Source organism: Brassica napus, chromosome A9 (genome assembly GCF_020379485.1).
Source record: "Brassica napus cultivar Da-Ae chromosome A9, Da-Ae, whole genome shotgun sequence".
NCBI classification, from domain to species: Eukaryota; Viridiplantae; Streptophyta; class Magnoliopsida; order Brassicales; family Brassicaceae; genus Brassica; species Brassica napus.
In genome coordinates, this window is record NC_063442.1 from 19,136,648 (window position 1) to 19,150,477 (window position 13,830).

Consider the following 13,830-nt stretch of genomic DNA (forward strand, 5'->3'; position numbering starts at 1 on the left):
GCCCGTTAGTTGCTGCTTTTTGGTATAGTGATATCAACGAAATTATCACTTGATCAACGGGGGGAATAAACTGAGCGACGCCATAAGGGCTGCTACACCATTCAACGCTCCATATGGTCTAACTTAAGAAAACAATATGAAACAAAGTCACTTTCGTAGCCTCATCTCATTTCAAATCCTCAATAGTTGTAAGCGAGGTCAAAGGTATAGTAGTCTCTTTCTTGTTTTCTGGTTACAATCGTATGAGGTTTTATTTATAATACATACGATTCAGATAGGAACTCTAATTAAGCCTATTCCAACATTGTGGTTATGTCCGGGTAAATAAAAAAAATTAAATCCCCCAAAAATTTCTTTTTGTAGTTTTGTAAACTATTGGTATAATAAATTTTTTGCTGACCAACAAAAATTAATCAAGAAATTAAAATGTGGTGTTGGTATTTCTCACAGCAAGGAAACTTGTTTGGGGGACATGGGACACTAAAACATGGGCCCTAATTTATTTAGTTGTCTTTCGTTTGAATGGAAAATATAAAAGACTTGGGATGTGAACACATTTCAGCAGGTTCGATCTACCTGTGATATCATTCAAATTATTCTAAGGAGTGATTTGTACTCTTTCAAATAAGGGTAGAGTTGTAGCCCTTAGGGATCGAATTCACAAGGAGCTAGGACACGCACTAGATCTAAATAGTTATTGGTTAAGCTAGGCGAATAGATTATAAAGCAGTAAATACTAGAACATAGTAAACATAGTAGTTGTCAGTAATTGCTGAGTTGTTTGATGGAAGGATGTTTCGTTAGACTTAGGGTTTCTATTCAAGCAATCATGATTATTATGGTATAAATGCTAATGTAGGATATTCTAAAACTCAAACTAAGTAAAAATTATCAACTTCTGTTTGTTTAGATGATCTATTTTCTAGATCTAAGACCTCAGTTGTCGCTTGTTGGTCTTGCGAAAGTGTTGATCGATACAATTATGGATTGTCGATCGATACACCTTTCAGTTTGTCGGTTGATGCAACTACTGAGTTGTCAATCGACGTTCCATCTAGCAAGCTTACCGCACAAGTTTGACTTGTTTCACTAGGTCAATCCTAGCACAATGTAAACTAGATCAGACAAAGGACCATGCTTCCGCTTGCGCCCAATATCTATAGAACAAAATTCTAGTTAGCTACTTTAGAACACATATATTAAAGACAGTTCAATTGATGATATCCTAACACTTAGCAGTTCTATTTTTCGGGCTAATCCTTCGGACTATCAAACCCTAAATCTAACAAGGTGAATCTATTCAAAAACATGATAGTTGTCATTAAAATCATAGATGAATAGATGAAACTGCAATAGATATAAAAACCAAAGGAGTTCCAGGAGGACTTGAAGGATTTTCTCCCTCTCTCCTAACTAGAACAATGACTAAATAAATTTAAGCGTTAAAGAACCCTCTCCCTAACTAAGACAATTGAAGATAATAAAATTAAAGCGTAAAGAAGCATAGCCGTCATCAATAATGGATTAGAAAATACATAATAGGGTTTTAGCTCTCGTGCCAAGGTATTCTGGTGTTTTGGTTTTTTCTGGGCTTAAGTTGGTCTTAAAAATATACTGGCCCACGTTCTGTAATCACCGTCGATCAACGTTACTTCATATCTGATACCACTCAAATTACCCTAAGGAGTGTTACTCTCATCAAAAGAGGTTCAGATGTGTAGTACTTAGGGATCGAATCCACAAGGAGCTAGGGAACAATTAAATCTAGTGTTTATTAATTCTAAGGTTGTAATGTTTAAATAAAATAGCAATAGTAACTAGCGAGTAAATGATAAATGTAACTTAGGTTGGAAATGATATTAGATGCAGGGCCACTATTCAGGTGTTGGAGATTATAATTCCTATAGATGCCTAACTGTTGCATGCATGATATATTAGAGCTCATTCGCTTAACTCAGTGATCAGCTGTCGCATGTACCACTGGTTAACAGACTAGATCTTGTGTCTCACCGGTTAGATGCAGACACAAGAGAGTGTCGATCGATAGTCTATTAAGACGTCGACCGATACACTTTTGCCAACATCGATCGATTGTCAGTTGAGGACATCGATCGACGGGTTCTAGCCAGGCCTATGCGCGAGTATGAAAATGCTCTACTAAGATTCTAAATTGGCGGTTAGCCCTCTCTAGCAATCCTAATATGATAGATAGATGTCAGGATGGGATAACAAGGGTGCTTGAATATGCAATCCTATGATCAAGTTCTAGTTAGCTAGGCTAAAACAAGCAATGAATACAAATCTATCATGAATATCACAACAAGGCAGATCTATAGTTTGGGGCTAATCCCACAAACCTATCTGAACCCTGGATCTAACAGTTGAACTACTCAGACATAGCAAAGCAATTCATATCAATAGATAAATAGAAACTCATAGAATAGATGATAAGAAAATGAAACAAGGAGTTCCAATCACAAGTGATCTTCTCTCCAAATGAAACTTGTAACAAAACTAGGTCTAGAAAAGAAAAGCTCTCTCTGCCGTCAAACACTTAGGCAGTATATATTCTACTAGGTTAAAAACTCGTCAGGGCATTTTGGTAATTTGGCTTGGCCTTGGTTTTTAAGTCTGCTGAATCCAAAATGTGCGTCTGGTGTCTCGACATCGATCGATGGTACTTGTGTACATCGATCGATATTAATCTTCATATGTCGAGGCATTTCCTGATATCGATCGTCAGCACTGATGCGCATCGATCGATTATTCTTCCTCTCGTCGACCTCTAAGTGGTCAGCTCGGGTGAAATGTCCTTTAGCTCCAAAATGCTCCAAAGTCATAGCTTTACTCCGAAATGCACCTGAACCTGAAAACATACCTAGAAGAGTAGAAAACATAGATATATATATATAGTAAAATAATAATATACCATGGATAAAAATGGGTCAAATCCAGGTATATCAACTCCCCCAGACTTACCCTTTTGCTTGTCCTCAAGCAAAACATACAGGCAGTCTCTCTGAAAGAGGTTTGAAAATATTTGGGAACTTAAGATTTAAAAACATAGAAATCTTTCCTCAACAATTTTGCAACCACATTTAAAAAGTCCTAATCACAAAAGCACACTATGCAATATCCTAGCTTAGCAACCATTTCTAACATAACAAACTCATCAATTCACGTCTGACATCCCCTCTACTGATTTCATTTCTTAGCATAAATATAAAGTGAATGCTTTACCTTGGGAGTATCGATCACAGGATGCAAGGATTTCAGACAGGTATCTGGAGCTGCAGGTAAAAGTTAGTTCCTAGTTTCTCTCTCTCTAAATTTCTCTCTTGAGTCAAAGTCTGCTTCCATTGCAGGATCAGTGACCAAGATTGGACAGGCTTCCATGAATCAAAACTTAATGGTGGTTGCCACCAAGTTCTGTTCACTTCTTTTTGACCTATATCCAAGAGTTCTTTGCGAAAGCGAGCCTTGAAGATTGCCGCCTCCAAGTCCCGTTTCGAACTCTTTTATTTGAGTCTTTATGAATCAAGCCTTAATGGTTTTAGCCACCAAGTCCTGTTCAGACTCATCCTAATTAAACAATAGATCTTATTATTATTATTTTTATTTTATTATTCTTTATTATTATTATTTTATTATTATTATTTTTTAATACTCTATAACTAATCTAGGGTCGAAATCTAGAGAGAGAAAATGTGATAAATAATCTAAACCAGGCGTTACCTTCCAGACCTATCTGAAGAATCCGATCCCATATATACCTAGCCCCAAGACAAGAAGTTATGTCAGGTTTAGTGTTGGAAATCAGCTTTGGTTACTTCATACGGTTCAAGGCAAGTGTGTAGTTGATATGTTGATCTGCTTTAGCATCTTTAGTGCTATCTGCAATCAGTAAATCTAAAATGGTGCTAAGAGGTTAGTTAGAAATCAATATAAGATTATAGTCCCTATTTTCGATAGCTAAGCATAATTTATTTGAAATTCCTTTTACGTAAGAATAAAATAAATTATATCAGTAAATCTCCCCCCAGACTTAAATTACACTGTCCCAGTGTAACTCAGCCGGAGTTATGATGAAATGTGTATGATGTACGAAATGTAACAAGTAGGTAAGATACATCTGACGGATTAGATATCGATCGATGGGTAAGTGTTACATCGATCGTCGTGTGGTTGCCTATGTCGAACGATGTCGACGTCTCGTCGTCGGTCGATATTCAAGTCCTCCTATGGGTCTCCTAAATCTGAAAGAAATAAAACGAAAGAAATTAAATGCTAGCTAATAAAACCAAAGTAAAATACCTAATAGTGGGTTGCCTCCCACTCAGCGCTTGGTTATAGTCATTTAGCTTGACTGTGGTAGTGATTGGCTATTGGGTGGAGAAGCAGCTGCTTGTTGGAAAGCAAGCATCCACGTCATCTCTGCGCATTCTGGACCAAGATGCAATGAAACTTCTTGTGGCCTCATCATTTCTTGTCCATTTGTCATCCATCTTCCCAAGTACATTGGAGATGTTCTGTAGCCTTTCTTGAATGTTGTCAATGCTGACCTGGTGCCAGCCTATGTTGTCATAGGCGTATGCTGAAAGATCTGTCAGTTCCTTTTGCATTGACTCCACTGTCTTGTGTATCAGCTGCTCGCCGATTGGTATAGACTCGGCGTCGATCGATGCGATTATGTGTTTGTTGGTCGATCTCGGTGAGTTGCCGTCGATCGATTTTGCTTTTGTCCTGTCGATCGATGCTGATATCTGATGTTGAGCTGCGAGTTGCCTCTGAATGGCTTTGACTTCTTTCTGTAGCCATTCTGCGTGGTTGTCTAGTCCACTGATTTTGTTGTCGAATGGAAAGTAGATGTCATCGCAGCGTTTGTCAAGTCGTTCCTCCATGGTGTCTAGAGCAGTGTAGATCTTGGATGTGATCTTGTCAACCTCTGCTGCTGTGTAAGGAAGTAACTCCACAGGTTTCTTGCCATCGATCCAGGGTCCTCTTAGCCTGTCGATCGATGCTGATTTTTCCTGCAAAAAACTTTGATTAGTAATGTTCTCAATATCCTTTTGGGCATCAAGTAATTGATTAGACAATTTGTTTAAATCTATCATGACTGGTGATATAAAACGGTCATGCATATCCTCGTAAGTCCTCAGCCTCTCATTCATTGCTGAGACTTTGGCGTCGAGCGATGTGAAGGTGCCCATGTCGATCGATGTGGCTGGATGTTGGTCCTTCTTGCGAATGGTGTCCAGATCTTGCTGTAGTAGCTCAATTTTAGTGCTTAGCCAGTCCACGTTGTTGTTGAGAGGGCAGTAAACGTCGTTTATCCTCGTGTCGATGTATGAGACTTTCCATTCATCCTTGTGTTGTGTTGAACATCGCGGTTCTGCAAGGATCTGAGCTGTAGGAAGACTGACGTCGATCGATGTTGCACGTGGTGCGTCGATCGATGCTGAGGTCGTAGCTTCCTTCTCAAGTTGCTGACGTAAACTTTCAATTTTTGTCCTCATTTCTGCCATACATCTGAAAATCTCATTGTAGCCTCTATCCAAAGGCTGATGTGTTTCATCTACTAGTGTTTTGAGCTCCTCTCCCAGTTTCTCCTGAGCTCCACAAATACCAAACACCATTCATCGATTTCTTCTTTGGTGTAGAGTTCTGGTGCCAGTCTTGTGAGTGTGAAGGAAGTGGCATGTTCTGGAAGACAGATGTGGCTCTCTTCAAAAAGAGATGCTCTTTCCAGTATTTTCCTGATGTTGTCCTTTGTGACAGGTATCATCTCACCAGCTGCGCTTCGTGCGTGTCCACGCTCATCTCTGTAGACTCCATATTCGTCCCTTTGTTCCCAAGTGAACTTTCTGGCTCCATACATGTCGAAAGCGCGGCTCCCACATTCATAGCGTCTGTCGATCGACGTCGGATCATCCATATCGATCGACGTTGGTGTTACCCTGGCGATCGATGTCTCCGTTGTACCGTCGATCGATGCTTGCCCTTTGGTTGGCGTGATAGATCTGGGTTGGTCTCTGTTGTGGTGACTCCTGCGTGGTTGTTAGGATCTGTTAGAATGACGTCTGGAGTGCCACGTTGCTGTGAGAACAGGTTGTCAGGTCCATTGGCTACTTGAAGGATGTCTGCTATGTCCTCTCTGGACACTTGTAAAATCCTTCCATCCATTGCACGTGCGTTGCCATCTGGATCCCTGAAAATACCAAATTCATCAGGTGTTAGAAAACCGTAATCAATGTTTGCATAATTATTCATTTTAGAAATAGAGAGATTAGGGTTTAGAGTAGTATCGATCGATGTAGATACAGTTACATCGATCGATGGCAGAGTAATTTCTGCAGAACTTGTGTTCTTGAGATGATTGCTCTTCATGGATTTTTCTGTTGATGTAGAAGGAAGAGTGTTCATCTTATTTGCTTGTGTGTTTGCTCTGATGTGTGTAGGTGGTTTCGGAGGTGCAAAACGATTTATATAGGTATCTGTAAACCTAGTTAGGGAGGGAATATTCTCCTGCTCCTGAATTTTCGCTGCGGCGCGAATATCGATCGATGTTCCTTTTGGTGTGTCGATCGATGTGAGCGGTTGTTTTGCTGGACGAGGGTGGGTATCGACCGATGTGGGTGCACAGCGTCGAACGATGTTGGAAACGTGTTGGTGAACTTGTGTATTTCAAGTCTTTCATCCTGCAAAGACATTTCTATTGCACGTTCTTTCCAGTAATCCTCATCGTATTCCTCGGTATGTTCCTCATGAGGTGAAGTAATTACAGTGTCAACTGCAAAACTTTCATGGAAACCACTGTCTGCCCAACTGCCTATGGAATAATCATCATGTCCTCTCCTGGTTGGAGGTTGGAAGGCAAAATGTTGGTAACAATGATTAGGTGAAGCGAAATGGTCAAGTGGGTGCATTACGTCGAGTGACGTGTTGTTGTGGTCATCGGTCACCATTGACACATTGGAATCGATCGATGGAAAGGTTGGGGTGTCGATCGATTCCGAGTACTCTGTTTCGTACTCCGATTCATACTCTGCTCCACAATGGCATGCGCCAATGAAGCCAAGTTCTTTCCCATAATCCACAGAATTAATTACCTTTCTCTTAGGTCGGATGGGATCGTAGTGGATGTTTGGGTCTATGAGCGTTAGACACAATTTGTTTTTGTTCATGTCACATACAGCTCCTACTGTAGCTAGGAAGGATCTTCCAAGCAGAAGTGAAGAGTTCCAGTTAAGCTCGATGTCTAAGACATGAAAATCTACAGGGACAAGGGCATTACCAATCAGTACCTCCAGATCTCTTATGATGCCTCCGGATCGTTTCTCTGAAAGATCCACGAAGGTGAATGATTCTGTTGAGGGTTCGATGGTCAAACCAAGCTGGTCTGCCATGATCCTAGGGAGGATACTAACCGATGCTCCTGTGTCACACATTGAATGGGGAAATTCAACACCCTTGACTATGCATGGTATTGCAAACTTCCCAGGATCACTCTTCTTCGTCAATGTGATCATGTGTTTCATCTTTCCTCTGACTTGATGAAACATTCTCCTAATGTCCTCCTCAGTTACCTTTGTTTCTCTGAAGAACATCCACAACCGGTGTGTGAAGTAAGCTTCATCAAAAGGTTTTTCGATTGGGATTATGAGGACTCGTTTAGTGAAACCATCCATCTCCTTATCGTTAGCTTCCCTCTTGAGGTTTTTAGGAATCTTCTCCTTCTTTTTCCTTAACCCTCTCCCTTTAGATTCTTGTTCTTCTTGAACAGGTTCTGTTGAACTATTTAAAGGGTTGGGTTTTGGTTCGGGTGGGTTTGCTAATGGTTTAGGTGGTGGTCTGAGTGCATTGATGTAATCACTATCGATTGAGGATAACCGCACTCGGTATGTCAGAGGTGCCTGTCGATCGATGGGAGGTGTGTTGTGACGATCGACGTCGGACTCACTCTGTTGATCGATGGTTGAGTTAACCAATCGATCGATTTTTTCATAGAAAGGGGAGGGTGGGTGAGGATGCTTAGCTGCGAATTCTTCATGAATTAGAATTCGAACCGCATTGCATTCAGTCAAATTGGCAGACGACGTCGATCGATGACTGGAGTAATCCGTCCATCGATCTTCATCATGGTCTGTCGATCGATGCGAGTTCATCGACATCGGTCGACACCATTGGGATCCGCCGAGACTCATGGAGCTTTCGATTTCGAAATCTCCTTCCTCAAGGTTTTCATTTCTCACCACTTGCCAGAATTCATCATCTATGATGGCATTTACGTGGTGTTTCCCTTTGTCGGCTCCTGCCTCTCTAGCGAAAGCTTCTTGCCTTTTAATAGTCTCGCCCGTCTGAATTACTTGGGTTTCAAGTTTTCTCACCTGAGTCCCTAAGGTCTCGATTTTGGTGTTCAGATTGTTGTAGGCAGAGTCTATCTTACCGTTGAAATCCACGGTGATTTGTTGTTCTCCCAACAGTACTCGATCAAGCATTTCTTTGATCTTGCTTTCCTGAGTTTGGGGTGGTGGATTTTGATAGTAAGAGTTCGAGTAGCTCTTGCTGTTGTTGAAGGGTTTTTGAAATTGTGAACTTTGGTTACTTCTTTGGCCATTTCCAAAGAAGTTTCTGTTTCCGCCATGGTTTCCAAATTTTTGGAATCCGGTACCTCCGATGTAGTTCACATCTTCTTCTCCTTCTGTATCTGCTACTTCTCCTTCAGCTGAACAGACTTGCTTCCTAAGAAGTTCGTGCACCACATCTAACTTAGCTCTTACTTCGTCCATCTGTTCCTTCCCGATAGAGGCTATAGACTTCTTCTGTTCAGAGTCAGTGTTTTTGGTGCTGCTGCTGTTAGCTAGGTTTTCGATAAGTCTCGCAGCTTCCAACGGATTCCGAGTAGTGAAGTTTCCTTCACTCGCCGTATCAAGAGCCATTTGATACTGTAAGGCGAGACCTCGGAAGAAAGTGCTTAGCAGCTGCACTTCATTAAATCCGTGGTGTGGACAGTCTCGCTGGAAAAACCTAAATCTAATCCATACATCTTTGAAGGACTCTCCAGCCTTCTGCGAGAATGTGGAAATTTTGTTCCGAAGTTCTTCAGCGCGCGCCTCATCGAAGAAGTTTCGTAAGAAAGCATTCTTGATGTCGCTCGAGGATGTTAAAGATCCTATGGGTTGCTGCCTAAGCCAGTGCATTGCTTCTCCATTCAGCGTGTATCTGAAGAGCTTGCACAACAGGTAATCTTCGGGGACTCCTTCCATCCGAATGGCAGCGATTAGATCCTCGAACCGTTCCAAATGGTCCATAGGATGCTCGTGCGGTAACCCAGAGTAGGGTATCTGCGATACGGGAGTGTAGTATTGAGGCTTCAGCTCGAAATTCTGCTTCTGGATCTCCGGAAGTCGAATCGCTGATCTGTTGGAATAGTACTCATCTGGGTTATTGTAGTCAGCCAGTGGTTTCGATCGAGCGTCCTCATCTACAGGTTGAGAAGCTCCTGTAGCATCAGCATCAGGGATTACAGTTCTCTGAGCATCTATTTTCTGACCTGTTGCATTACGCAGATGCCCGGCCTGGTCATACAGGTTTCCGTTCTCATCCTGAGTTAGAATAATAATGTTTACCATTTTTGACGACACGGTATCGATAGACGTACGCGGTGTAGTATCGATCGTTGTCGAACGATTGGGATCGATCGACGATGATGGTCTGGTGTCGGTCGACGGTTGGTTGTGCGTATCGATCGACGACGAAGTGGTTGCGTCGAGCGATGTGGAACGTTGACCTCTACGGATGTTCAGATGTAGTACTTAGTGATCGAATCCACAAGGAGCTAGGGAACAATTAAATCTAGTGTTTATTAATTCTAAGGTTGTAATGTTTTAAATAAAATAGCAATAGTAACTAGCGAGTAAATGATAAATGTAACTTAGGTTGGAAATGATATTAGATGCAGGGTCACTATTCAGGTGTTGGAGATTATAAATCCTATAGATGCCTAACTGTTGCATGCATTATATATTAGAGCTCATTCGCTTAACTCAGTGATCAGCTGTCGCATGTACCACTGGTTAACAGACTAGATCTTGTGTCTCACCGGTTAGATGCAGACACAAAAGAGTGTCGATCGATAGTCTATTAAGACGTCGACCAATACATTTTTGCCAACATCGATCGATTGTCAGTTGAGGACATCGATCGACGGCTTCTAGCCAGGCTGATGTGGTCATCAGATCAGCAACCGAACCGGAGGTCAACCTAAAGCCCTACTTAACCAGCCAAGGCGCCAAGCAGAACACATGTGCTCTAAAAATGCGGTATCTTACAAACCAGGAGGGTTTAAGTCACGAGACAAATTTTAGTGGACTCCACACTCAAGAAGGAGTCCAGAATATTTGGAATCAGTCCAAAATACGCACGGAGCAAGAAGTTATGAATTTAACAAGTTAGAAGTTTTCCAGCCCGTCCATCTGCGAGTACCCGACTTTAGAAGGTTATTCCAGCCCAAGGAAGGAGCGGCCTGAACCAAAGCCCATCATAGGATTCAAGAGGAGTTTATCAGCTTTCCAGAAAGCCCAGGATCAGGAGAAATGGCCACGGAATTATGAAGTTATGATCCAATCTCTAAAACCGGTCAAACCAGTTCTACACTTGCCTCAATTGGAAGCTAACCGGTTCAATCAGCTTCAAACCAGACATTGGCGACCAGGAGATCATTTAAAACAATCAGGAGATATTCTAGGAGTCCAGGAGGAGTTCTACAAGTTCATACCATGCACCAGCAACCATTGGATCAGGAGGATCCTCATTTACTCAAACCTGCCTTATTTGGAGTAAACCGACATTAATGTCCAACAGCTCTTTTCTCTTCAGATCAGATCAGGAACGAGATCAGAACCTTTAAAGCCATCCAGAAGATCCCAAGGAAGCTCTCTTATCCCCTTAAACCGTCCAGGTTCAAGAAGAATCAAGTTTCTCACTTGGAGCCAAAATCCCATAAAAGGCTCCAACGGCTAGTTTCCGATTTTGTTAGTTTGCTTGATTTGTTTCCTTTCTTTTCTTCTTATGAACGTTAGAGTTAGTTTCCAGAGCATTATATAAGCTCTTAGATAGTCATTGTAAAGAGGCACCCTTAATCACCAAGTTCATAGAAAGTTTATTCAGTTTTATCAAAGTTGTTCTTTGTATAAAATATCGGTCTTTAGGATTCAAATAGAGATTCTTTGTTGTCTTATTGATTTCGTGAGTCTAGTTTGTTTGTGCAAATCAAACAAGCTCAGTACACAGATTGAGAGAGTCAATCACTTCAATCCATCATTCCATCAGATTGAGAGATTCAATCAAACCTTCATCCGCAAATCCACTTCAATCATCTACTTGATCAAGCTGAGAGTGATACACATCCAGCAGCTTGATTCCATCCTATCCTTTGTTTATTTATCTTGTTTTATTATCATTATCATCATCATCTCATTCATTTTCATATTTGTTTATGTTTGCTTCATAAAAACTCTAAACTCATAAAAATCGGTTCTCTTTGTTTTCAGGTTTAAACCTTGGTTCCACCATTCAACCAATTCGTGGGTAACCCCCCCCCCCCCCCCCCCCCCGTGTGCCTACAACACAGGCCTATGCGCGAGTATGAAAATGCTCTACTAAGATTCTAAATCGGCGGTTAGCCCTCTCTAGCAATCCTAATATGATAGATAGATGTCAGGATGGGATAACAAGGGTGCTTGAATATGCAATCCTATGATCAAGTTCTAGTTAGCTAGGCTAAAACAAGCAATGAATACAAATCTATCATGAATATCACAACAAGGCAGATCTATAGTTTGGGGTTAATCCCACAAACCTATCTGAACCCTGGATCTAACAGTTGAACTACTCAGACATAGCAAAGCAATTCATATCAATAGATAAATAGAAACTCATAGAATAGATGATAAGAAAATGAAACAAGGAGTTCCAATCACAAGTGATCTTCTCTCCAAATGAAACTTGTAACAAAACTAGGTCTAGAAAAGAAAAGCTCTCTCTGCCGTCAAACACTTAGGCAGTATATATTCTACTAGGTTAAAAACTCGTCATGGCATTTTGGTAATTTGGCTTGGCCTTGGTCTTTAAGTCTGCTGAATCCAAAATGTCGCGTCTGGTGTCTCGACATCGATCGATGGTACTTGTGTACATCGATCGATATTAATCTTCATTTGTCGAGGCATTTTCTGATATCGATCGTCAGCACTGATGCGCATCGATCGATTATTCTTCCTCTCGTCGACCTCTAAGTGGTCAGCTCGGGTGAAATGTCATTTATGCTCCAAAATGCTCCAAAGTCATAGCTTTACTCCGAAATGCACCTGAACCTGAAAACATACCTAGAAGAGTAGAAAACATAGATATATATATAGTAAAATAATAATATACCATGGATAAAAATGGGTCAAATCCAAGGTATATCAATCTCCTCGACAGTTTTCTCTCGCGATGCAGAATGACCACTCTTTAGTAAAACATGCATAACTTCTGCTACATGATGCTGATTGAACTAAACCAGTGGCATTGGAAAGCTACCTCAAAGCTTTATCTTGTGTCAAAATATCAGCTCAATCTCTGTGGGAAGGTTTCCATCCATAGCTAGACATCTGACGTGTATGTGCACCTCTTCACCTCAAAAAGCTCTAAAAGACTCCAAAATCACAATTTTTCTCTAAAATGTACCTTAACCTAAAAACATACTAAAAAGACTTCAAATCGTAGTAAATATATCCTATATATATCATGGTTAAAAGTGGATAAAATCCATGGTATATCAACCTGATATGCAAAACTAAATCACATGTTAATTAAACACCCTACATGATATGGACTTTTGCTTTCGGCCCATTTGAATGTCTGGAGAAGTGGTCTATCTAAAGGTTGTACTTCGTCTTGAGAATTAGTCTGGATCCTTCAATAAACCTTGGATACCCTCAGATTAATCCAAAAAAGTAATAATAATAATATCAAAAAATGGGTGATTTTCCGAAGAAGAGAAGGAAAAAAAATCTGAAAGTCATAGTTTAACAGTTCTTAGACTATGACTTTGGGTGAAAATGAATCTGAAGGCGATTACTTGACATTGGTGAAAATGAATCTGAAGGCGTTTACAACACTCGGAAGTCGGAACTGTTACTTCTCTTAGTAAATGCCTTCTATGCTCAAAATAACTATGTCGGGTTTGAGTCTCGGCAACTGTGATGAGATAATTTAGTGTTCGGTTTCTATTTCTGACCAAAACAATTAGAAATTTTTTGGATAAATACATTTAGATGAGATTATATTTTATTTTGAATACTACACTTTCATTAAGATTTTTTTTAAAACTACATTTTTATTTATGTTAAATGACTAAATTATCCAATATGTATACATATAATTATTGTTATATTTTTAGTTTTATATCTACTTTAATACTTAAACTAATCAACAATTTCAAAAAGGTCTAGTTTTTTTTTTAAGTAATACTCTTAAATCTGTATATTCTAATCTATTATTTAGGATTTTATTTTTAATCTATTTTTAAAAGATTATCATAAGTTTTGGACTCTTTCAAACATATTACAATTATTTTTCACGTTTATATCAAATGCACCGAACTACTTAAACTAACATTTAGCCAATGCCATCGCTCAGTTTTGGTGGAGCTCGAATCCACCAAAGAGAGAAATACACTGGGAAAAATGGGAAAAAGTGTCTACCAAGAGAGGAGGGTGGAATTGGCTTCCAAATGATCCATGAGTTCAATCTGGCTCTTTTGGCTAAACAACTATGGAGACTAGTACA

The 13,830-nt window shown here is 40.3% G+C and overlaps 1 non-coding gene across 1 annotated transcript; it reads left to right on the forward strand.

Annotated features, from left to right (window-relative positions):
- Window positions 1-8,994: 8,994 nt before the first annotated feature.
- LOC125578748 lies at window positions 8,995-9,100 on the forward strand. The gene has a single exon (XR_007316831.1). It is a non-coding gene; the product is annotated as a small nucleolar RNA R71 (small nucleolar RNA).
- The last annotated feature ends 4,730 nt before the right edge of the window (window positions 9,101-13,830 follow it).